At 43.5% G+C, this 26,481-nt stretch overlaps 1 long non-coding RNA gene across 1 annotated transcript; it reads right to left on the bottom strand.

The window, feature by feature from the left end:
* Positions 1 to 5,736: 5,736 nt before the first annotated feature.
* Positions 5,737 to 10,244, bottom strand: LOC142058312 (uncharacterized). The gene is made up of 4 exons (XR_012660903.1): positions 10,048 to 10,244; positions 9,412 to 9,638; positions 7,750 to 8,060; positions 5,737 to 7,476 (listed from the first exon to the last, which is right to left on the bottom strand). It is a non-coding gene; the product is annotated as an uncharacterized LOC142058312 (long non-coding RNA).
* Between the last annotated feature and the right edge of the window lie 16,237 nt (positions 10,245 to 26,481).

Below are 26,481 nucleotides of genomic sequence, written 5' to 3'. Positions count from 1 at the left end.
CGGTGCTGAAGGCACCTGACATTTGGCTACTGTCCCCAGACTTGGCAGTAGTCACAAGCTGGGAGCACAAGGGAGGCGGAGGAACGAAAACGATGATTGAGATGTGTGGGGCAGGACTGAGGGAGCAGGAGGGGTTAACACGGTAATCAAATTAGAAAGCAGTCCTTATTATTTCAGCCACCAAAAGCAATGACTCACCTTATCAGGCAGCCAACCAATACCATCGCAGACATTTTCCTTGTTTATTTTCTTGTCTTCTCAGACTAGAGGGAGAGCGTGGGGGATCCCAGTCCTGGCCATCTGGCATTAGTGTGAAAAATATGGTAAGAGATATACAGTTGTCTCAGTAACTCCCTTCTAGACGATAAATTCACACATTCTCGTGACCTTGGATTTGTTTTTTTCCTGGGCTTTACTCACCCATGACTACAGCCCTAGGAGATTTGTCCGTTTACAATCCCAACCTCAATCAGCTTATTTCAGGTACCTTATTAAAACTGTGATTCCCAAAGAGTAATTTTTTTACTTAAAATTGAGAATTTTATAAATTGGACTCTGCTGGTGAGCCTGGCCGCTGTTCACGCTTTCTCCTGAAGGCTGCCCTGAGCACCTGCCCTTGGTGTGACTCAAAGAAGTGGATGGTGTAAGTTCTCCACACAGCTCATGGACTGACCGTCAGGGACAAGCCAAAACTTGCCTCTGTGACGGGTAACACCACATTTTTGCACTAGTGGCTTCCCTTGCACAACAAATGTAACCCAAATGGGGCATCACACCGCTCTTTGCAGAGAGCCAGCCATGGCTGTCCCGGAACCCGCGTAATGTACTCAGTCAGCCTGAGCTCCCCGACGTTTCAGGCACAACGCTCTCCTTGACCCTTGCAGTTGTCTCCCATATACTCTCTCATTTGTCTCGGAAAGCTTGAAAAAAGACAATAAGCTCCCATCCAAGTTTGCTTCTCCTTCTCTCATACAAAACTGCTCCGTAAATCGCCCTCAACGCTGCTGTACAAATGAGGCAGCTGCCGAGAGCCTGAAGAGCACCGCGCGCACGGGAAGCAGTCTCCTAGCAATAAGGAAGATGTAAAAGCACTCAAAATAGCTCCTCCTTCAACTTCTTTTCGGTGACTCATACTGTACAATATGGGTTTTTGGGGTTGGGTTTTTTGTCTTTTTTTTTTTTTTTAATTACTTTTTTTTTTTTTACTTTCTTACAGCAAAACCACTCAAACTGTGTGTGTGTCAGGTGAAACGAGGCAAGGAAAAGGGCGCAAAAACTGCCTTCATTTAAGAACCCGTGAGCATCCCAGGTGTCCCACTCAAGCTGAATGCACTTCACGTTTTCTTGCTGACACCAGAGAACGAACTGTAAGTGCTGCAATGATTTGCAGTTACGAGGCATTTTGCAAGCCTGGGCAGGCTTATCTACTCTGCTTGCTGCGTCGTACCAACGCTTAGTGGGTACATTGCAAAACAGAAGGTAAATAGTTGCGAATGCGTCTCGTGTGTGGAAATGGGGAACAACCGCACTCCAGGCAACGGAGTGGTACAGCTCTGAAATCGGTGTGAGGGGAGAGTTACGTTGTCTGACCTGACAGGGTTTTTAGCAGCAGTAAAAAAGGAGCAGGTTTCCCATACCACTGTCAGATTTACACCATCTCACAGCCGAGCTGCTGTGAAGGGCCGTGGAACCGTCCAAGACAGATATAATTATTTAAAAAACCAAACATACATAGCTGAATGGCCAAATTTGCCTTCAGTCCCATGAGAAGCACCCAGACATGTTTCTGAGAACCCCCATAATTTTCTTATCTTTTTTTTTCCCCTGAATAATCCTCACCCTCTAATTCTGATTGAAAAATATCTAAAAATAGTTCCAGAGAAGAACTCTAATGAATTATGCAATGGACATATGCTCTCGCATCAGATCTTGATGTTTACTTTATCTGATGTCATGCAGAAGACTGAAGCTTGGGACTGCGCTGGGAATGATCCCAGATATGCAGTGGGATTCTAGGTCACATCACTTCATCTCTGATCAGGCGTGGGAGCACCTGGGAGAGCAGATGGCTAAACAATGTAGCTATCACTGGTGGTTTTAATTTTCCTGGATTAAGAAGCAAGTACTATGCAAGTAGTTTGATTTGCTAAAGACACAGCAGCAACCCTGGCACGGGAAAACCTTCCAGAGCTCTTATGACGATCCGCCTTCTCACATGGTTTCTGGTAGGACTGCAAACCTACCGGCAACTCATTCGCCAGTCACTTTCCAGTTATTGCCATTTTTATTGCCTATCTCTAAGAAATACCCTACCAAGAAAAGACAGTTTGAAATCCAGCTTCCAAGCACACAAAGCGTGGTGCGCTTTCTCCCAGTGTGACTGTAAACAAGGGCAGAACAACAATCTTTAATTTGCTTTGTAATTCTTTGCGACAGCATCTCCTTGCCATTGTGCATCTGCAGCCTTTCAGACCTGCTAGCTGCAAACCTAGGTTGTTTCCAGAGCATCCCCATCCAGCATCACCTTATTCAGAGAACGCGCTGCCTACCGCAAACCAGCAGCTTCATTCTGATAGTCCTCACCCAGGTGAGCTGGCTGCGAGCCATCAAATTAGCTGCTGTCTCCTCCACTCTGGTCAAAAATACAGCTGGCGTGAGCTGGGGCTATTCATGAAAGTCACAGCTGGCAGCACCAAGCCCCAAGAACTGTTAATCGTAATGACGATCTCTCACTAGGAGCTTTTGGGGCTGAACTTCGGGAAATCTTGTCCTGAACAGTAAATAAAGAAACAAGTATTGTCCTGGAAAAAGAATTGCCAATCTTAACGCACTATAATTTAGTTCTGTAAGTAATTAATTAGCCCGTAGGGAAAAGGAGCGCTCTTTCAGAGACGGATACAAGGGGGTAAATTTATTCCTAGTATAACTCTACTGCCTTCCATGGAAATACATTAGGAGTGGATTTAGGCCAGCGTGGGTGTGCAACATATCGCTACAACTTCATCCCTAAACCACACAGACAGATGTGAAGATTACCACGAGGGTTCCCAGATTTAGAATTCATAAATGAATTTCTTGTTTCTGTATCAAAAGGGCATAGCAGGATTATGTGGAGAAAATTACACATTCTTATACTAAATTTTAGTTAGGAGCAGCTTCAAGATAAAATTAACCAGTGGTAGCAAATGTATTATAATAAAACAACACTGACACTAAAAAAAGGGAATTACTCTCTTACTTTCACACCTATCAAATTTAGAGGAAGGAAAAACCTACAGTACCACTGTGTGTATTATCAGGACAGTCAATGAGACATGAAACAAGGACGAACTCCATTTGCCTGGGCAAAAAGCCCAGTTTGGAAGTAATTGCTGTAGTGGTGTAGCAGCTGCAGATATAGCCAGACCAAATCCAAAGATCAAATGCTTATTTCATTTTGATAAAAGTCATTAAACCACAAATCAACTTACTTTGGAGCACAGTCAGGAAATAACTCTGTATATACCATCTGCACATAACTCTCCCCTAATAAATTAAAGCAGTGACAGCGGCTTTCTTATGTGAAATCCCCAAACTTATACTTCATTAAGTATCAACATTTCTCATTTAGATTTTATTTAGCAGATAAGCCGCTGCACCACGTTTAAAATCAGACCAGAGGATTTCTGAGCTGAGTGGGTGTGTTGAGTCCGTCTGCCTCACCGGACAGCTCAGGACCAGGCTTTCAAATGCACACCAGACACCCCTCTCCCTTTCAGTCCCATGATGAAGAGAAAGGAACGGCATCGAGGGCTTACCTGTGAAGTTCAGGGAGCACCAAGGAAGCTCTGGAGTGTGGACTTCCTCAAGGATAGCCAAAATACAAGCAAGAGCACAAGGAAAAAAAAAATTGTAGAATGTAGCAATTGCTTCGTAGCAATTTAATTATTGAAGTGCAGTTTCTTCAATACATTAACTTGGCAATTTAATCAGTCTTTGGAGAGCTTTTGGCCATCCATTACAGCGCTGCTTCAGCAGGCACAGCCTCTGCCTGCAGGGTTGGTGCCACACCAGGTGAACCCTGCAGAGCATCCCTCGGGTTAGCAGAGATTTGCTACAGTGGATACAGGGTGGGAAGGAGGATTTCACAGCAGTAACAAGCCTTCTACTTCTCTCTGCTTCGATTTGAAGATTCCAGAGACTCCATTAATTATATCATCCCAATACGGACCATGATGCTACTGCGCATCATGGCTTCCCAAGGGGCTGGTGTAGGTTGGGCTGTAGAGCCAATACAAAGTTAATAGCCTCCCTACACTTATTTAGACTTGCCTAAACTTGTGTGGGCTTGTGAAGAAGAATTTAGGACTATTTTATTAGGATCAAATTATGAGAGTCTCACCCATTCTGAATAGCATTTTATTGCCCTTTTCATTCATCAGAATTTAAGCGGGCAATTTTTGTAGCAACATACAACTCTGCAGTTGTGCCAGGGTCTGGCCCAGCTATCTACATCTGCAAAACAAATTTCAGTTTTCATGCAGTGATTACAGCCATCAATCTCAAACTCTCACCGCCTATTAACTTAATAGATTGTTCTGGATGTCTGGACCTGCAATTCCAATACCACTAATGCTCATCAAAACTTTGAGAAATCAAAGATCAAAACTTCACCTTAAGAAATTAATCCATTTTTTAGACTAGGAATCAATTTGTTGATTGACTCTTAACACACCTCCCACTAAAGGTAATTCACTGTTACCTGTGCCCTTCTAGAAAAAGTCTGTATTACTGATTGACGGCTTGAGAGGTAAAAATCTCATTATTAAATTCCCGATTAACAGAACGTTATCAAGGTAACATTAGCCAAGCTAATGGACAGATTATGAAATTTTCATATAAATTCTTTTTTTCAAGGTAGTTCTTTATATTTACCTCCTAAGGAAAAAAGGACTCACCTACTAGTCCTGTGCTGAGCCCCCACCATTCCTGGAATGGTGTCCTGTCCTCTGCAGAGAGCCCACAGAAAAGCTTCTCTTGGGCTGAAGAAAGGACTACTCATTTTTGGCAGCCTTTCAGTGAGTCTCCCTTCCACCTGCATTAATGATTTGATTGGAAATTTTTGCCATGTAAGTGGGAATTACTTCTAATCCTCAAATTATTAGAATACTTAGCATCCAGGAATGATTTTTGAAGCTAAAAAGAAAAGTTTTAAATGAGTTTTGAAATATTCTTCTGAAGACTAATATAATAGCATAACTATTGGATTTTTTAATAAAAACCCATCAGTTTGAATTAATATATTTATATTAATGGATTCTCTGTCTATGCTGAGCCTTGGGATGTTCTTACTTCAAGCCAAACTTTTCAAATATTAACCAGGAAGAAAGGGAGTTTGTCTACAATGCACAGTTATCAGGAGACCAAGGCAAAGTTAGTCTACCAAAGGTGATGGGATTAATAATGACATTTATGCTGCAGGAATTTAATTAGACTGAAAAAGAATTTGTAGTAAAGATGTCACAATAACTCAAGACAAAATGAAAATCGGTCCAAAGGCATTCGGTCCTTAATTAGTTTGGGAGCAGTAGATTAAAGATAAACTTAGAAAAATTGGTGGAGTGATTGGCTATTAGGGGCCACTAGAACATATAATGTCACATTAGATTTTTTTTCGCTTTCTGATGCGTTTAGATAAGACCAAATGCAAAATTTTTGTAAAAATACAGGAGCTCATACTTTTTTCTTTCTCCAAAAGATCAAATGCTTTTGCTTTTAATAAAACCAGTGACAGTCACAAGCCTTGGTTGTTTACGCTGATCTTTTTTCCTAAACATCATGAAATAATGAGCGGCATGACACCTTAGTAATATATTGAAAATGGCAACTCTGTGCACATGACATTCAGTTCATGCGTACTGCCTTTTGAAAAACCAGGGAAAAAAGGTGTTTCTGATCATCTATAGTGAGTTACTTCCTTGGTGTTGATTTGTTCCGTGCAAAACACATGAAAGGACTAGCGAAGCAGAAAGTTCATAAAAGAACCAGGAAGATTTTAAATGCTGTTGATTGATCTGTTCGTGTTCACGTTTAGGTAGGAACAAAAGGAGATCTGTGCAAAACATCTTGTGGTCACCAGTAAATGGATTGTAAAGCTGTGGGACGCTGGCGGAGCCGAGCCCTTGTGTCCCGCCTGGCGCCGGGATGCCGATGCCCTTAACATCAGAGCACCCAGCTGCTTCCCACCCCCACTGACGTCAACAGCAAACTCGTGCTGACTTTCAACTCTAAGCTCACAACGTGATATATTGACCAAGCAAACACAGAAACCAAACACTTAGGTCATTCAAACGATCTCATTTTATGCTCTTATTAAAGGAAGAGACCTGGAGGAGGAAGTAAGTTCACCCAGACCAACATCCTGGGAAGCTGCCCCCTCTGACCAGGAAGCTATCTGTCCAGCATCTGGACCATCCAACAACCAGGACCCTTCGCCACAAAACCTCTCCCTGACTTCGGTACCAAACCAAGTCAGGCGAGTGGCCTGTCCTTCATCTTCCAGTAGTATTCATTTCAAACAAAAAGTCGAGGAAAAACCCACAGAAAAGACAGTAACGTACTGTCTGCCTGATTTGGTGAAGGAACCTTAACCCTGCGTCCCGTGGGATGGCTTTAATGGCCTGCTTTGATTTCACATAATGCATTTTCTTCTATTTTATCCCAAGTGAAAGAGACTCAGCAGATTAGGGAAATTCAAAATTAGGAAGAAAATACATTTAGTAGAAAAATCCAGCATTACATAGATCGTAAATGTCCTAATAGTAATAGCAGAGTCTATTTTGAGACTGTTATTCGACTATATTCCTGCTTTAAACACTTCCTGCATCAAATCCTATCTAAAGCAAGAACACAGCGAACAAAGCAAAAGAGAAGCTCTCCCTAATTTGCATTCAAAGTGGTTAATTTGCTGGACTGACTAATGGATTGCTTTTTATTGTAAACTTCATGCAACCATATCGATACTAATTTCTCATCTACAGAAACACCCAGCAGCCGTGCTAGATTCCTATCTGCCCACTGCGTCCCTGTGACCATCTACAGTGCCTCATTAGCATCAACACACCGTGTTTGAAATAAAAGCAAACCTGCGCTTGCCTAACATGGAAATTATGGTCTTGAACTGTCCACCTTCAAAAATTCCTATTTCTTTGCCCTTACTCAAGGACAGAGACATTTACCCCTTCTTCAGGATAGCTTAAAATGCTGTTCTCAGCCTTTCGGTGCTCGGTGCATATGGTGCTCCCCACGCCATCTCCCACTGCAATCTTTCTGCCACTTTCCTCACTGGCCTCGGGCTTTCTGTACAGGTGCTGCAGCAGACTGCTTCTTTACTGCTGATTTGTGCTGTCATTATTCACTCTCTCTTCTCTTCTGCTTGGCTCGAGCCATGCTGGTTTCTTCTATGCGGGATTGTTAAACTAAAGTATGAATAGCTTCCTTCAAAAAAAAAAAAAAAAACAAAACAGAAAAAGGCAGTGTTTAATCAGTTAGGCTTTTCTTTCAACCTTTCATAGGGTCAAAATAGGTTGAAGGTTTTTTTCACCTGTATCTAAACGTTTTCATTATGGGAAAGGAGTAAATTACATTACATACATCACCAATATGAGCGAGTACTGCTGTGAATTTTGGAGTACAATTCCCACAGCCAGCGGGGTGAGGGATTTAGTCTCGCTAGTGCATAAGACAGATTACAGTTTCCCCAAGCCTCACTTTGTTTTGGTTCCTTTATTAGAATCAGGCGAGATTTCTGAGTGAGGAGCTAAACCGAAGCGTCAGTAGGTGATGTGTGTCGGGCAGGGAGGTCAGCGTTTATACCCATCTCCTCCAGGTCACGTCTTCGCAGCAGCCTTGCGACGCTGGTCCAGCAGTGGCACAAGGAGCATCACTTGTCCAGGAAGCTTAGCGGGATGGAGAAAAAGACAATTCTTCTATCACGAGTAGGCAGGGAAGAGGGCAACCACGGCAGATGGCAGAGAAGAAACACACAGTGGCTTGTGCTGGATGACTAGCTGTCAGCTTTTCTGGAAAAAACAACAGAATTGCCATATAATTACACGCATCTCTCATGCTTTCTCTTTTGCCCTGCATGGAGAATCCATCTTTGCAACCTTTGGAGGACTAGAGGCACAAAAAGAAAGGTGCCGCACCGGCAAGGCGCACCGCCGGCGTCCCATGAGAGCAATCGGGTTGCGCGGTGCTGGGCAGCGGCGTGGCTGGGCGCTGCTGGCTCCTTCGTTGGCTGGTTTAAAGGGAGCTCTGACCTCTCTGCCCTGCCCCGCCACCTCTTTCACCACGGCACATCGCTCAGCCAACACTGAGCGTATCTTTGAAAGCCCAGTATGCGCAAGTCTTGTACTTCTAATGTCACGGTCCAAGTTAGAGCAGAGAGTTTAGAGTTTACTCTCTTTAACATCTTCTGTAAAATTAATTACTGGTCATTTGACAACATAAATTGACCTTATGATAAAGTTTCTAAAAATGCAATTAGTTTAATTCTTTAAAATTACTGTCTGTACACAGTATTGAGTTCTTTGCTGCCTTGCACCTCCCCTAATGCTGTACTCGGTGAGTATGAGGCAGGAAAGAATTTAACCTCTCGTATATAAGTAGCATGCACTTATTTCCTTAGGGAACTGACCCGATCTAGAGCACTGGCTATTTATAACACATTAAAAAATAAATCACGCGGCAGAAGGGTAGAAAGGCTATTAAGAAAGGCTATATTTGTTGATAAAACAATAAAAAGTAACAGAGCTGTGGATTCCCCTACAAAGTTACCTTCACAGCGTGCTGTAAATTTTAAATTGTTACTAAAACTGTGCATTACAACAAGGCAACTCCCTGCAATGGGCACAGCAATGCCGCACGGTCAGAGCCAACTGCCCGTCGTACGCTCATTCATCCAACCTTGAATGATTTCTTCCCCCTTTGGCCTACGGGATTTGAGGGCATTGCCCAGGACGAGTTCTCTCTTGAATGAGGTGGCCTCGTCCGCACCGCACACCCACCGGGACCCATGGCGATGTCGGTGCAAGATAGCCGAGACGATACCAGAGGTGTTTCACAGCTCATCAGAGCTGTGGGACAGCACGATGATGGGAATACGCAGTGCCTCTGTGACAGCAGCCCTGGAGAGTTTTCTCTTGGAGGAAAACTAGCTGGCTCACTCCAAAACAGCATCTAGCACGGACAGTCAGACGGCGAAGACCAAGAACAAACAACGGAGTGAAGTTATTTGGCAACGCAGACGGGCCCTGAGTCATTTCTTGGATCTGGTCTTCAAGCATAGTGTGACAGTCAGAGCTACAGTCAGGATTTAGAAGAGCTTTGCAAGGAGCAGACAGCGCACAAATGTGCCAAATATCCTCTTACCTCCTAACTCTCCTGTTTTCCCATTGCTTAGGTCTCGCCTGTTGCAGCAGTGGCGGTCAGCCAACCACGTGGCACGACGCAGCAGCTTGGAGACAACTCTTGTTATTTTGGTGGGGTGAGGGCACTGGAAAGTTTTTATTAAAGAAAAAATATCTAGGCGAGTTGAGGAAAGCTCAGTTTAAGCTGGCTCCACTGGATAATCTTTGTGAATAACATCTGCATTTGGCCTGGAGCAGAAGAAAGATTAGAAATTTCCGATCATTAAGTCTCACGAATGCAGATCTTCAAGCGTCCCCCACAAGCCCAGAGCATCGCTTGCTAACGAAACTACTTTTCACTCCGCCACATTCAAAGTAGGCAATTGCAGGAGAAGGCGGTCGCGGGCAATATTTGCCCACGGCGATGCATCTCGCCATCTTGGAGTCGGCGGGCGCGTGAGTCGTGGGATACACACGATGCAGGGACCCCTGCAGCCAGACGGGAAGAGATGTCATTTCAAAAGGAACCCAAATTCTTTCATTCTCTCCTTGTTTTTCTGGAGAGCTACGAGCATTTGCCCCTTTTCATCCCCCTTGCTAACTTTTATCAGCAGAGAAAACCACTGAAGAATGACGCTTTAACAGAGAGACAGCTTACCTGCGCCAGCAAAGTGAGACTCAGAGTCTCCGCACCGACTCCTTATGATGAAATATTGGTAGAAGATACTGTAACACACAAAATTTAAAATCACTCAGCCCTTTATACACAAATCCTTTTTGTTCAACTGTAGCCTAGTGGTACCAGACCACTTTTCTAACTTACATATGAATAAAATTGACTTTTCAAAGAAGACAAACATATCTTGTGAGAAATTTGAAAATAAATCTTTTTTTCAGTTTGCAATTTTTAATTTCTTTTTTCCATTTGTCATTTTCAGCAGCACCTGGTGAAACAAAGGGTATAAGAAAATTATTTTTATTCTGAAGACATAACTTTTCAATCTTCCGTTCTTGTCCTGTGGCAAAAGGAGAAGGAAATAAAATAAATTGCAGGAAGAGTTTTGTTGCACCAGAATGACCCAAACCCACGATCGATGTTTTTCTAACAGGAAAATCTGAAAATTCAAAAGGCTTTCATGAAACACGGAAACAATATGCTGACAGAATACTTTTTCAGTCAAAACTTCACTGGGTCTACTCAACCACCCGCACACGGTACGTATATGTTCAGAAACTCGTTTCCAGCGTACAAGAAGGCCAGAGGGTTTTGTCTCAGTTAGTTGCTTTTTTCCCAGAATAAACTTTACATGTCTCTTAAGGCCTTTGCAATCGCTTTATGGGGCTACATAAACTCCCTGCTTCTCTTTGATGTGTTGAATCCATTTGCGTACCCTAACTGTAGGGCCGTGGTGGAGCTCCGCCAGCAGCTATCTAGCCCAAACAAGCCTTCTTGGCTGCACGACGGTGGGCACAACCGTGCTGCTGCGCCTTCTAGCTCAACCTCCAGGTAACCACGAGAAGTCCCTCCATGACAGAAATGCCACTTGTACCCAACCTGTGCACCCAGCCAAGGCTCCTGTCCCGCACTCCACCGCTGCAGGCAACCACCTTTGTGAAGCGGTTTTGCTCCACCACCCAACACCTACCGGTTTGATGAATTTTGAAACTATTGCACACTGATCATTAGTGAAACTTGCTGTAACTATCTAATGACTGTGGTGAACGAAATCAAGCAGCATCCCAGGAGCCATCAGCTAATTATTTGGTATCTAATTAATGACAATTTATTTGTTGACCTCCTTGTCAAACTATGTGGACTTCTAATTAATTGATGAAAAGCTGAAACTACAAAGGGTGTGCTGAAGTTTTGCTTGGTCACCTTTGACAGAGAAGCGGTACGCACATCTCTGGCACGTTGTGTAGAGTTTAGTGACACAGATCGAGACGAATCGGATCACAAAATGCTGCTAAGATGAACTCGGCAAGATTATGTGAGTAAAATATCATTGCCTGAAGCCTTGCCACCTTGCTGGGATAACATCCAATCTCTGATGTCAAGCTACATAAACCAAGCTAATGAGTGAGGAGCACCTAGATGGCCCAGGAAGGGGCACTCATTAGTCAGCATGTAGCATGCTGTCATCTTGGTCAAAGGCACACTGATTTCTAGCCAGGAGGGGACAACTTGCCTTTGCAGGAGTGCCTTTTGGATGAGTGGCAAAACCCAAAGGACAGCTAAAATAATTACTGATCCTGTTGTGGAAGTTTCTCACACATGCGTTTTCATGGTGTGAATATAGCTCAGAGACTTGAGAGCCCTTTGGGGCTCTTCAGCAATAAATGAAACATTATACCATCCTCTAAGGTGTTTTAAGAGAAAAAAACAGCTGTGCATAGGTAGCAACCACACCTCACAGCCTACAGTCGAAAGGGAAGAAAGGGTGGCCAAAGTGGAAACATCTTCCCATATAGGATATACTAATTTCTTTCCTTGAGCTCTCTCTTTCTCAATTGCACCTTTTATTGACAGATGCAAAGCAAGACTAATGAACTATTGATAACACCGGCACAAAGGATTATTAGACAAAGCAATTTTATTTTGTGGGCATTGATTTATATGTCACAACCACAGTACAAATGAAAATGGTAGTTTAGATAGATGAACTTGAATGCTAAACAGGTGGCCATCCTGTTTATTCCTAGTACCTGGCGTAAATGCACATATATTTCCATGTACCTCTGCATACTCCATATACTTGTATATACGCCTGCAGATCTTCTAGATAATGAATGGTATTTAGAGAGGAATCTAAAGCAACCCAAACATTCAAACAGGGATGCTGTTTTGAAAGGGCAGGAATCTTAATAAGGCATCATAGCGAATAGTTTTAATTTGAACCAGTGATTGCCAAACACACAAAAAAGAGCCGTCCAGGCACAGAGGGAATCCACACGTAAAAATACCTGAAAAGAAAGGGCTCGTCCTAGAGTGCCTTAAGCAGCCTATAATAAGTATGAAATTTGCTGGCCTGAGAAAGAGAGCAGGCTGAAGCAGAAGGACGGGTTTTACCATTTTACTGCAGGCACACAACTGCAGACCTGTCCACCATCTGCCCCCGGCAACATCCAGAAACTCCGTCCACGGCCCCTTGGAGAGCTGGAGCCTGTCCAGAGCCAGCAAAGCCGCTGATTAGCATCTACAAGGAAATAAACTCTGTCTGAGTTCTCTGCCTGAGAACCAGGCAGACACGGCATCCGAATTTTAATTCTTATCTTCTGTGGCATTCGTCTGACATTTAATTTGATGGCAACTGCTGCGTTAAGGACCGTCTTAGCCCAGATGGAATTATGAAAACAGTGGCGAAATTTATTCACTTACCCTGGTGAATCCAGAGGGAAATTTCAAAGACTAAGACACAGAAGCCTATTTTTGCTGGCTTTCCAATGGCAAATGGGTAGCCAGCACCCATTTTTGTCTTTAAAAGCTTCCTCTAGCCCTCCTGGTGAGGAATCAATCATCTCTTAAAAAGAGCTGCCATTGGCCTCACCACCGTCATGATTAATACTCAAATCCCTTCAGATCACAAGCTCAGATAAAACATTATGAAGGGCACATACACAAGAAATGATCCAACGATGCTAAGGCAAAAACAATCCCCAGGATTTCCAAGAGAAGGCTGTTCCACTTGCAGCTTCAGCCTGGAAAATAGTGAAATAAAATCACACTTTAATGAACTTTTAAAGGAAAAAGGTTTAGTTTTGTTTTTTTTTTTAAATACAAGGTGCAACAGCAGGACACTTCCCCTACCTTAGGCTCTGTTAAACATGACACTCAAAAGCCAACTCCAATACTCTACCGATTAAATTCTTCTCTGGAAGCCAATTCATTCCCATCGTTATTACTGGTATAAAGCTGTGAGGTTTTTTGCTTTCCCCCCCTTTTTCCCCATGCTAGAAATAGATTAAACTGGCACTTCAGGATGCTGAGCTGCAGTTTCAGCTGATCTCTGTGGTTCACAGAGATTTATAAAAAATGACAAGATTCAACATCTAGGAGATGTCTCATAGTGCCCAGCAGCTCAAAGAAGATGCAGCAGTTCCAACAGTAACCAGAGAGAGATAAGGAAAGTGTTAGAAAAAGAACCTTGTGGTCCTTGAAAATCAAAGATCTGACACAAACGAGAAGATGCTGTGCTGATCAGCACTGTCCATTAGTGGGCAAGAAAGAGTCACTGCCTGCCTCCTCAAATTAAAAAAGCAGGGAAAGCTGCCCTTCATTTCAGCTCCGAGGGTTGTTATAAACTTCCTCGAAGTTACCTGTCAGAGCCTCCGAGATGCAGAGGTTTTCTCCCGTTCCATTTGCAAGCAGCGTGGTATTTTCTAGCAAGTGATGAGTGTCTATTTGTGACCACTTCTTCTAAGTTAAGCTACCACTGCAATAATGAAACATAATATTCCATAGGTGCATTCTCTTTTGGACAAATGTGCACGTAAAGCAAATTATGATATATTTGGAAAAGGCTAAGAAAAAATGGGAATATCTGTACAGGGAATACTTATGAACCACAAAATCATCTCCTCTGCATAATCAGCCTTCACTTGGATAACCCACCCTGTCTAAACTAATACTCAGGATTGACAACCACCTTTCACCCAGACTGCATCATTTCTACTAAAATTAACTTAAAGCAGGCGGGAGGGAGGCATGGACAAGAGGCGGAATTTCACCATCTCAGAAGCAGCGGCATCCTTTCCCTGCGCCAGCACAGGACCAAACACACTCTCTGCTCTGCTGCTGCAGAAGCCCTTCTCACACAGAAATTAAACACAGACAACCTGGGGCTATTTCCAAACCACACAGTGAGCCAGGCAGGATTCCGCAGAGAGAGACTGGCTGCCTTTTCCCTCTTGATTCCTACAATGAAAGCTAAGGGAAAAGCTATGGATTCGTACAATGAAAGTTAATTTAATCGGAAGCAGCAACACGTGGTGCTCTGTATTATCCCTGTAATTTCTCTTTAGCGGTGCTGGGCCCTTCATGCACGTGGCAGGTCTCTGCGTGGTCTCTCTCCATGTCGTGGCCTGTACTTTCCCCTGCGACAGGCTGCCCTTTCAGCACGTTAGGCATCCTCATGTGCTTGTCTGCAGTCAAGGGAGCATTGCTCTTTGTTACACTTCTTGCCTTTCACTTCTACTACCTTTCATTTAGGTCTATTTTAGAAAGGGCTTATTCCAAGGTTGTACACAATAACGAAGAGATAACCTAAAAAAAAAAATAAGTCAGTATCATGGTACATAAACTCAACTACCTCAAGTCCGCTCCAGTATTTCATTAATTATTTCACATGCATAAACTGAACTGAAGTACCTAGAGCTGTAGACAAGGGCACTGAATATAATCACAGCAAGGTATGAGAGCAGCCAGGTTTCTTCTAATAAATAACAATTATAATAAACCCCTATAAGAGACACCCATTACAAAGCAATAAGCTTGCGTAGCACAAAGGAATCTGAAGAAGACAGCGCCCCAGTAGGAGAAGTCCTGCACTCAGGTAGGACTTTGTCCCGACTTCCTAATTCCTTCATAGAAGTCAAAGGGAAATTCCTCCACAAAGAAACAACGCGCTGGCCATCCTCCCCTTCCTCCCACGCGTCGAGACCTTCTCCTTTAGAGATTTGGAAATAGCCTAAAGCAGTTAGGCTAATCCAGAAGAGAGTGAAATGGAAATAACTCCCATAAGACCTTTGGGAAAGCTTAATCCAATCTTCTCTTGTGAACTAGATATTATTCCTCTTTTACTTGCCCTCAGTAGTGATAAACTGCAGACAAAAGAGATAAGGGACTCACACACCTCACATTTAACCACTCATAGTAAATACACTTCTCGCTTTTGCTTATCTTACAGCCTAGTATGGATTTCCTTTTAGTAACCTCCTGAATTACAATCAAATTATACTTTCAGGGCCATTGAACTGCATGACTTGCAATGCCTTAATGGGTTCTGTTCCGGTTCCTCAGGAAGGACTTGTAATCCCTGTCGTCTTCTATATTTCAGTCAGACTAAAGGATATGCTTCACTGCTATGCAGAATAGCACGTACCTTGAATTTACTGGAGTAAGTTCCGTGCAAACAGTGCATGGGCGAGTAAACTGCGTCTTATAAGAAAAATTTTAATAGCGTATGTTTCTTCTTTTGCCTTACAGTGACAGTACAGGGTTTGAACAGCACAGTAATTCCAAAAACTCTTTCAGACATTTATTCAGTTTGATTTAAGGGCGCAAAGTCTACGTGCCAGGTGCCGGCTGCTCTGCAAACTATTTGAAAATAAATGAAAGTGTCAATGCCCAGAAATGGTGCGGTGTGCCACGTTCCTCTTGACACCACTGGCAGCATATCTTAGATGTGCTTTCATCCTATGATAAAGAAATTGTTGCTTTGTTACTCACGGGCTACATAGCAAAGGAAATACTGGACCTGGTCTCTAGCTGCCTTTGCTGCACTGAAATAAATTTTTGAATCATATAAACATTTAGGTAATTGAAATAAGAGAAAGGAAGAAAAAACACAATCTAAAAGTCCTAAAGAGACCTCTTGCAGGACTGATCGCTCTCCCCTGAATTTTGAAGGTCAGGATGGCGTCCAAGACAAATGTGCTGATTCGTCACAAGTCAGTTCCGATGCACAGCTCTCCTCCTCCTCCTCCTCCCGGCTCCCCCACTAAGGAGCCAACACGAAAAACAGAAAACATTTATATATTTCTATTACGCACAGAGGACTAAGCTAAGAGCTACAGCAGTGCGCAGCTCCTCGCCCATGCTGTGGCACAGCAAGATATTCCCGCAGTAAGTATATTCTCTCGTCCGTGTTTGCAGCCAGGATATCCTGCCACCTCGTAGGGATCCTCTGGCCAAGATTCCAGTCATCCGTATGGCCGGTTACTTCTTCAACCGGGCAGATGCTGGGGGAGAGGCACTCGGCTGGTTTTGGAAATCAAACCTCTCAGGGTGTTTTATGCTGACTTCCTGATGAGTTTCACCAACACTGACAAGTAACTTTTCCGTCTCCCTCCCCCAGTATAGAGGTACTAGCCTGCAATTACACCCAGTAATAAGATAACTGGTGATAACTTCTCTTTTCGACAAGGTATTTCCCAGGACACTTCAATGAATACATGAATAAACAAGTATAGCGGTAGATTAAGGGATTATTGACATAATGGAGTAAGGACTAAAATGAGGTATTGAGATTTTGACGTACTTCAAGACAGTGGAATAATTATCTGCTGCTGAAAACAGATCATTTTTGGAGAGTTTACATGACATCTCCAGCAAAAGATCACAGGAGGTATCTCTGAATACTCCCTCCATTGATAGCAAATCAGCGCTATATAAATAATTAAGAAATTCTGCTTAGAAGACAAAGCATGTAGAAAAATTGCTTAACTTTCAAATTTTGCACCAGTTAAAGCAAGTGCACTGTACCACAGCACACGCCCCTCCCCCAGCCCCAAACACAGAAGAGCTGGAATAAACTGAGCTGATTTTAAGAGTTTCCATTGGTTTGAGCAAAATCACCTTTGCTGAGGGTATTCCCACTTGGGCGTGAACTTCTGTGCAGTGAGGTACGTTACTTCCACTGACTTTGCTCAACATCTTGAAGACCAACAGTACCTACAAGAAACAAGGTATTTAACAGGTTACGAACACGCAGAGAGTTTGGCCAGTGCAAGACATTGTTTTCAAACAAATTAAACTACAAGGAAGCTTAGATCTAGAGAGGACCTGGAAGGATCTCAGTTACGCGAAAATCCACTCCTGTACCTAACAAAGTAGCTCTTATTTAGCAGCTCCTACAGCTACTGCACCGAAACGATCAGCAGAGGCAGCAGGACATTATTTAGCATCGCGGTGGTTCACGCAGTCTGAAGGCACACCAAGGAGTGGTGAGGACAGTTTGGACGCAAGAACGTCTGTGCCTTCAAAGAGGAGAAAAACAGGAAGACTTGCCTTGTACAGGAACCAAGCACGCGGCGTGTAAAAATAACCAAGTTTGAGGTGTCAGGCTCCCCACCATGCCACCACCATCAGGAGCGTGGAAGTCACCCCCTCCACCGCTCCACCGGAGGGGACCGCCCGCACCCATCACGAGGTGACGGTGGGGACCTTCCTCCATGCGCCAGCACAGCGACCTTGGGAAGCCAGCAGTCTGTGACACTCATGCTTTTCAGCTAAGTACTTAATCACTAGGTTCACTAAGAAAAATCACACGCTCCGGAGATCACCAGAGTAGGAACCTCCTCTGTCTGCAGCTGCTAGGTGGGAGATACAAATCTCTCTTCTCCCTTTGTTCCATCAAGCTTTTTTTAAAATGTTATTGTGTTTTTTCCAACTGTATTCCCAATAAGCTGTCAGGTAAGAAATAGTGTTTGCCAGCCCTGAAAAGAAGTAATCTTTGCTGGCAATATAATTTATCAGGACAGGGGAAAAAAAAAAACGTTCAAATAACACGTAGGAGGAAATTTCCCCGTAAGACAATTTGAAGAGTTGTTGACAGGCACCAGATAAACGGAGAGAAGCACTGGATGCCGCGTGCTGAGCGGAGAAGAGAGGGCATGGTTTTCAGACACACTGGTTTAAAATGGAAAATTAATTTCTTTCTGACTGGGTCCAAAGTGCTTTGCATCCTCACCTTCCCTTAAACACCTCGGGATACGAGTCTGCTGAGCGCAGTGTGTGATGAGAAGCGATACAGCAAAGGGGGGATATTTCCAAACGCTGTGGGGTCACGGTGGCCCTTCCGACATTCACACGCCGTGTGTATTTGACCACAATAGTCGTTATTTGTGACACTCAGTCCAGGGAGGAATACAACCTCCACCATTTATGAGTTTATTTAAGGCCTCAGTCAGGCGGTAGGATTTCTGCTAGCCAAATCTTGCACTAGTTTTTCCCAACATTAACGTTTCTGATAACAAAACAAATCGCCACGGATGTGTTCTACCTTAAAACAGACACGCTGCATTCACATCAGCAGAAAATGGGTGAATATTAAAATATGCATCATGAATATTCAAGTACATTTGCAAATGAAGAGACTTCAACTGTGTCCTTGTCCTTTGTGTGTTTTCCACAAATATTGAAAAGCGAATTTTCCTGGGAGAAACGTTCATCAGAACATAAAGTTTTTTAAGAAATAACTCACTCAAGTTACAGTAAATATTCATAAAACAGATACTTTAAATTGGTGTGTATTCGCAGGAGAGAGTTGATTCTAGGAACCTCCAATTAGGCAGCAGAAACTTTTCCTACGGCCTCCTCGGAAAAGTACTACAGCAAAAGGCTCATTTTGATAAATTATTCAGCACAGATTTTTGAAATGGCAAATATAAATGTGAGAAAAAGACAAACTTCATCCGTAAATTATTCACTCGGCATTGTGAGGGGAGGAAACGCCGCAGCAAGCCAAGCTAGAAGCACCGGCTACGCCTAAGTCAAGCATATTAACTGTGTGCGACCAGCAGCGGGATGGCTGGTGTATACCCACCTCCCTGAAAGCTCTAAACTGGGGCGCCCAGCCCAAGAATCTTCCTAATTAGAGTCATTTCTAATAACCTAATCTTGCATCTTGATGCACAGTGACGTGTCAGGGTGGTGGGTTTCTGTGCACAAAACCCCATGGCCACCAACTCCAGCTGCCTCCATCCCCTACCTTAAACTAAGAGCTAGCTACGTGTTTCGTCTTTAAAATAGACAGAATCATCCCTTTTGATTTCATCGCTGCTTGCACTGTGACCGCTTCAGAGGATATTGCTGTTCTGTCAGCACTTATGGTAAGACGCCTCCAAACCCTAACAGTCTCTAAAGCATTAGCAACAACAAATATTTAGCCTTTCAGTCTAATCATGATAATAAAGGGGCGTGAAAACTTGCCCATGTAATTCCACCTGGAGGCTTTCTTCTACACACAAAACACTGCACAATTCTCCAGTTTGGTCAGATTTCCTCAAGCAGGTATCTAATAACCTTCAAACAAACCAAATTCATAATATTACCAGATGCGTTCATTTCTCTTTTCACGGGAATATGGCATGAAAGGTCTACGGGTAGGAGGTAATGCCACCAGCAAGTACTGTTTCGCTGGTTTGAAAGTGGAGCTTCAAATATCCTGGCCTGCCTCTGAATTTTATTCAATTTACAAAATTTTTTTTGTTTACAGAATGACTCGACAAGGATAATTAGACTAAAAACATGCCTGACTATTCTAAACGCTCTCTGTCAAGCATATAGGCTAACACCTTTTTTTAAGAATTCTCTGTTTTTCAAGGGAGATACAATTGTATTAGAAGCAGGATGTAGGTGGCTCATTTTTCCCTCCCTACGTTCCCTTTGACAGTAGTTTGAAACAACATTCATCAAACAGTATAAAAAAGCTGAAAGAAATTAATTAAGCAACCTAGGAGGAAAATAAGACGGCTTTTCAACAGTACTTGGATTATTCAGTCTTACGGTGCTGCATATTGTAATTTTCTGAGCAGAAAAGGCAGCATAGTGCCGCACCTCCGCACAACTGTGAAACATCACATTTTGAACATCGCTGTTGGTAAAGTAAGCTCTTGTCCCTGGGTCCTTGCAGCAGGACCCCGTACGGCCAGCAAGGCAAACGGCCACTGAAATTCCTTCTTCGCGGCAGCTCCCCTGCGGGAGGAACCGAGGTTTTTCAGGTCCTCCCGACATTCCTCCTGCCTTAAGGGCTGAGAGCGGAGATGGTAACGCCATGTTTCAATTCAATCGTATCAGATGATCCAAATCCTGTTTTTTAAAAATCTCTGTTGTTCAACAGCGTTTAAAATTAACGTTGTCCAAGTTTTGTACAGCAGCCACACGCGTGCACTGCGGAGCCTGTTTCCAGCTCTCCACCTGTAAAGAGAATTAACCTCGTGCGATATACGCCATTGCATGCACCCCCATTCCCACTCCGTGTACCTCTAAAGTATCCTCTGCCTGTTTTCACTTCTCCAACTATACCGAGATCACTAACTTATCCAAGTAAGGTGGTCAGGGCTCTCCTTATCCCAAGCTCTAATTTAATTAAACCAGTAACATCACCAGCAGAAGTGGCACAGTGAATTAGTTTGTGGCCTTTCCAGCACAAGCCAGAGGCACAGTCCTCCCCACGCGGAGCTGAGCAGGTGGGAAGTTGTTCAGCCATTTAGCTCCGCCGGACCGCAGCCGGCGCTCGCTTTGTGGCACGGCTCAGGGAACACAAACCGCCGGCTGCCCTGCTCGGCTCCCGGTGCGGCGGCATGCACCGCGCCAAGGGACGGGGCACGGCACACCGCTGCCCTCCCTGCGACCAGCCGAAATAACCGGCGTGGGCCCGACGCTCGCAACAAACCTCCGACGTCCATGGTCTAAAGGAATCCTAACATAATGGGAGACTGTTCATGAAATTAAATTCCATGTATCTAAACCAAATACACTTAAGTCAAAAAAAAAAAAGGTTACGAAAACTTGTGCATAAAGACCCTCGTATCTATTTTTGATTGCAGGGAGACTCCCAGCTACTTTATTGAACACATTCAGGTAATCCTCAATTTCATGTTCGTATTAGCAGTTCCTCAAGGTGATAACAAAGGAAAGACCACAGATACAATGGCACCAGGTTCCGTTACTCACAACAAATCTGCTCGGTACTAAGAAGCCATGAGGAAGGGATTAACTGTGACTTATGCAAGCAGCTTGCCAAACACGTAGTTAATCTTTCTCATTAGATGCTGTTTTTACATGAGCAATGACTTGAGCATCTATCTGTCTTTCCATCTACCTGGCTTAAGGGCTTCTAAACCTTACCAGCATCATTCAAGAACAGAGGCAAGCTTGTCAGCAGCAGTGCATCAACCTGATTAAATCTAACTTTCACCGGAGGAGAGGACTGAACGCAGGGAAACTGGATTCTCCTTTTCTGCCTCTGCTGCTGCATTACTTTGGGCAAGCCTGCTGAAGCCAGATTACCTTCTGCACTTCATGGAGGTGGGTGCTGGGGTCCAGCACGTTACAGACCAGGTTCTGATTCTCTCCAACACTCCCTTTCTTTCTGTGAAGCAGGGTAGGAAATGCTCCTTCCAAGAGGCTCTGAAGATTTAGTCTGTAATTGCTTGTAAACCACTTAAGTGGTAAGTGATACAGAAACCCAAAGAGGTAATTGTAATAGAGGCTTGAGATTAATCTATTTTTGGCATGTTAGACATACTTATGGAGTTGATTCGAGGCAGCTACTGAAAACTGTAAAGTGTCCAAAAAGTGATAGAAAAAAATAGTTTGATTAAAACCGTTCCAGAGGGAAATCCAATCTTCAAAACACTCTCTTAAACCTATTGTTACGGCCTGCAGATGAAGTGCTCTTAAACATTTTCTGATCACAATAGGAGACGCAGACCTGGGAAGGGCCATGATAAGTTTTATTTCAAATAAAAGGTGCTCCGGCTTTGGATTCCCAAGAAAGTAAGCCATGAGATGATGCGTTTCCTCTCCTGCTTATCCCTAAAGAAAAACTGTGCTAGGAAAGTCAGCGAAGAGAGGTAATGGGAGTCTGTCAAGAGAGGATAAGGTCCCCAGTGTTAAGCTTTTCATCATCCAGGATTCAGGGCTCAGATCACTGAAGAACAGCTTGCAGGCTATATTTTGCTCGCCTGCCCTCAAGTGAGCGGTGACAAAGCAAGGACATTAATAAGTGACAGTGGCACGGAAACCATGGGCAGAGTGGTATTATTCGGTATTATTCTCCACACGGCACAGTGAAACTGTCAGTGTGCTAATACACTCTTTGGTATCAGTAAAGGACCCAGAAACTCCTGGTTTATCTCTTTATCATCCAGAGACGGGTTGCACCAGGTACTAGAAACACCCACTTCCCCCCCAAAGCTGCAACTTTTCCAAACATTCCACCAACTTTCACTCTTTGTACCCTCAAGGTCAAGCTTACCTTTTATTAAAAAAAAGAAAAAAAATTCAATCATTTCCTTCCCATTTACTTTGGATTAGTGGATGTTGTGTCAATAAGGACAAATGAAGTTCGCAGGCCAATATGAACTCTTGCTGCAGTATGAATGGTACCTTTTTATACAGACTTTCTACAAAATAAAAATTGACTGATGCCACAATAGGTTTTAATTATTTTTCTTCATAAACTATCAAATTAAATTTTAAGAAGCTGGAGAGGTTATCTCTTATTAAATTGAGACTGAACTCAGAGATGTAACTTTTACTGAAAGTTTCCACGCCAGAAAGCATTTTTGTAATTTTAATCATTTTCAGCAGCCTGCCACATATAACATCTTCCCAAAGTTTCTTATTTTCACATTATTGCAACGGACTCCCATTTCACGTCAACCAGTAAGAATTTCCCCATCTGCAAGCTCTTCGCCCGGCCGCGTTCCAGCCCTCTGCATGGGAATATCGGTGATCTGCTGCCGCGCATCACCGTGCTCAGACATCCCACGGGCACGACGGGCAGGAGGCTGTCGCAGGCAGCCCTTGAGCCCCTCGGCACCGAGCACCGCGATTGCCCGAGTCCAGCCCAGCCACTCTACGTACAGCAGCAGGAGCAATATCCAGCCCTTCCGAGCTACACCGTTATAGAAAGGCTCCTACCTTTCATCTGGGATTTTCTACTCACTGTGCCGCGACGTACGGTCCCAAAGAGCGGCGCCGAGTATCTCAATGACCAGCGCTGCAGCACCGGGTAAGCCACAGCGTATCTGGAAAACACACACATTAATCAACACTCATCGTACTCAAGGGAAAAGTATTTTCACTAATTTAAGCAGCAATGCAGTCTCAACTTAGGAAAGAAGAGAAGCTGGTCTGCGAGTATTTGGCTTGTAAAGCTCAATGATCAAAACTTGGCACTTTTGGGGGCCAACCAGCAAAATATAAAATCCACAGAAGGCCCTGGATCATATTTTTGGATCATGCCTTACGGGGAGAAGAGGAGAAACAGAGACGAAAATGCAGCAGCTGGTAAGAACATGAAAAACCCTAAAGAAGAATGTTAGAAAAGCAGAGAGAAGAGGAAATACTGAAGTTGCTGGGAGAAAAAAAGGAACAAAGAAACGGAAAAAAGACTCTCAGTCTGCCAAAGTTTTCACAATTTCATATAATGTATTAACGTAGCAGAGAGAAAGGGAGAATAATCTATAATCTGCTTTCTGCCTCGGATAGGAGCGGAGCATACAGGTTATTTATTTTCTTATTTCAAGCTCTGCCAGTCAGCGTGGCTCACCACGGCGAGTCCCTGACCTCCCTCCCCTGCGTCCTTGTGCAACTCATTACAGCCAAGGCGTTGACCAAGATCTTTCTGGTCACACAATGATGGTCCCAGGGGCTCAATTTCCTCCTTTGGGCCAATAATACCTAAATCAGATCAATAACAAACCATCACTCATCAAGTCACAGATATAAACTGAATTTTCCAAATAGTAATTTCTTCGTTGTAAATGGTAAGATACTGGTGCACTTTTTTTTTAAAAAAAAACTTTTTTTCTTACTTTTTTTCTTTTCTTTTTTATTTTTAAATTTTATTCATGAGCTGAAGTGACTTTGGGCAGCCACAAACCAATTTTTCACTGTTCTCTGAACAGATGGTTGTTCCAAGAATACCAGCATCCTGGCAGTGTCAAACAGACTTGACCTTCCAAAGCAGCGCTGCAGACTTTTTATTAAAAGCAAAGAAATGAAGTACCACTCCCCTGTTTCCAAATTTTTCGGGATTATTAAGGCATAGCCCATGGCGGCGGACAACGCAAGCATGCGCTGCATTCAAGGGAAACATGAAATTTGGCCTCAGAGGAGGAAGAACAGCTTCTGGAGCTACTGCGTTACTTTGGTGGTGCACAGCCAACTCCAGCGTCGCGTCAGAGCCACTCGGCAGAAGCAGAGGAGGGCCGTGGTGCGATCCCCTCCGCGCCCGACCCCCGGCTCACCCTGCGCTCAGGGGAGCTGCTGCGATGGGCTTCGCACACCCCAGATAAAAAACCCTTCCGCCAGCCCACAAAACGTCCCAGTCCTAAAGCTCAGGGTTTATTCAGCAAGGGTCCGGTCACTATTTATCAATTATAAATAATTGAACTGAACTGTAAGTCTTCAGCAGTCGTTGGCTAGCAGAGCTTTAGGGACCTTTGCCGACAGAGCCTTCACAGGGAAGGCAGCTCATTTTTTTCCTACTTTTTAATTTTTTTTAATAGAAATAATCCTATTTTTCAGATCATTTAAATATCAACTGTGCTTACTTTTCCAGAAGCCACACAAAAAAATCCAATTCCATTTTAGTGCAGTGTTTTTTGTTAAAACTCGATGTCCTTAATCTCAAGGAAGAGAGAGGCCCATTATCTTCCCAGAGACAGTTTTGCTTTTGCAGCATACGTGAAATATTTTGTACCTGATTGATGCTTATAAAGAAAAGAAGTTTGGGGGACAGAGCCCAGGGAACAACTCCTGCCACAAGATCAATACCTCATTATATATTAAATGTACAAGTTAAGCCGTTCTTAGTTTCCAGTTGACAAAGAGTGGCACAAATACCCACAGTCATTTGGGGGATTTTGTGCAAATTACCCACTTGACCTCCTTCTAAGAGCAAATGAAAAGATGCCACCCTTCCAGCAAGCACTGCCTTTTGCCCGCGAGCTATAAAATATCGCAGAGGGATTTTGAAACGAGTCCAGTGTTAGCCAGAGAAAGCGAACACAATAATCTCAGCTGGTGTCCCCTTAGATGATAAGCCGAGGATTGCAAGTCAGATGGAGTCAAATAGCTGAAGCTCTATTGCATTTTCAAGACAACCATGTGTGAAAAGTGGTTGGACTAAAACAGTCGGACTGCTGAAGCATCGCTTTAATGCAGGAGGCAATTACAGACTTATGAGGTGTGAGCACTTCTGAGCGAAATCCCTTCCATTTTGAAGACAACAGCGTGTGAAGTGATAGACCATCTTGGAAAAGACAAATCCAGTGCTTTAATGTAAAGCGTATCGCTTCACGCAAGTCGCCCATGGCACTCTCTGGTTTTTAATGCTATTGAGAACCACTCATTATTCCTCCCACTCAGAGGTTTAACTAATTCAGAGCAAAGCTTTGTAACTGGGGAAGCAGTAATGGAAAAGAAGGCTCTGCTCAGAAGGTCTGTAATATGCCTCCAGCAGAACATCTTCACCATGGGCAGAGGAACCCATTATCTTCTCTTTCACGTAAGGCACAGAAAGACCATTAAGGAAAAACAAAAGACACTCCTGCTGAGGGGCCATGGGTGACATGGGGAAAAGGTGTAATTTAGGTTCAGAAATCTTTAGTAGACCAACCTGTAGAAGTTTCTCTAGTGTATGGGCAGGGGGCACGTTCGCCACTAACCCCCTATTCAAATAGGGGGTGGTATTCTGGTTCGCATGTCTAACTCGGAGAGAGCCATCCCAGCCAGTAAGAGCACAGCCCAACAAATGCAGTATCAACAATCCATGCTATGGCTTAAAATCCAGCGATTTTCCTTCGCTGGAGTTCCTGGTTTACCACCATTTAACACCGACTGCTATTTTCATCTCTTAATTGTTTAACGATTGGTGGAAAAGCAGAGAAACGATGAACCTCTTGGCCAGTGCGCAGGATAATGAAACCATCGAAGCAATGATCCAAGCTGAACTAAGTGGAAATTTGGCCCTGAAAGTATTCATCACATTTTTTTCTGACTTCACAATTTTACTTCAGCTGTCAGAACGGCAATGTGAAATAACATCGTATATTCATAGTGCCATCTGCATTACAGTACAAAATCTCCTACCAATCAATGCAAGTGTCCAAAGAACACTTCCAATTTGTCACAATAACCTTCAAAACTTGACAGGAAATCATGCAAATTATTGCGCTTGGATCTCTGTGTATCTTGTGATTATTTATACTCTGCCATTATCATTCTAAACGTTTTCATTTGGGGTTCCCATATTTCTCAAAAGAAAGGTGGAATTGAGAGATTAAACCTACCACAGGTTTATTGTGCACTTTGCGCCCCTGTTTGGTGCTTTTGGACCTTTAAGAAACACTGGTA

Source organism: Phalacrocorax aristotelis, chromosome 6 (assembly GCF_949628215.1).
Source record: "Phalacrocorax aristotelis chromosome 6, bGulAri2.1, whole genome shotgun sequence".
In the NCBI taxonomy this organism is placed as follows: Eukaryota; Metazoa; Chordata; class Aves; order Suliformes; family Phalacrocoracidae; genus Phalacrocorax; species Phalacrocorax aristotelis.
The sequence above is the reverse complement of the archived record's forward strand: the minus strand, read 5'-3'. Positions and strand labels throughout refer to the sequence as shown.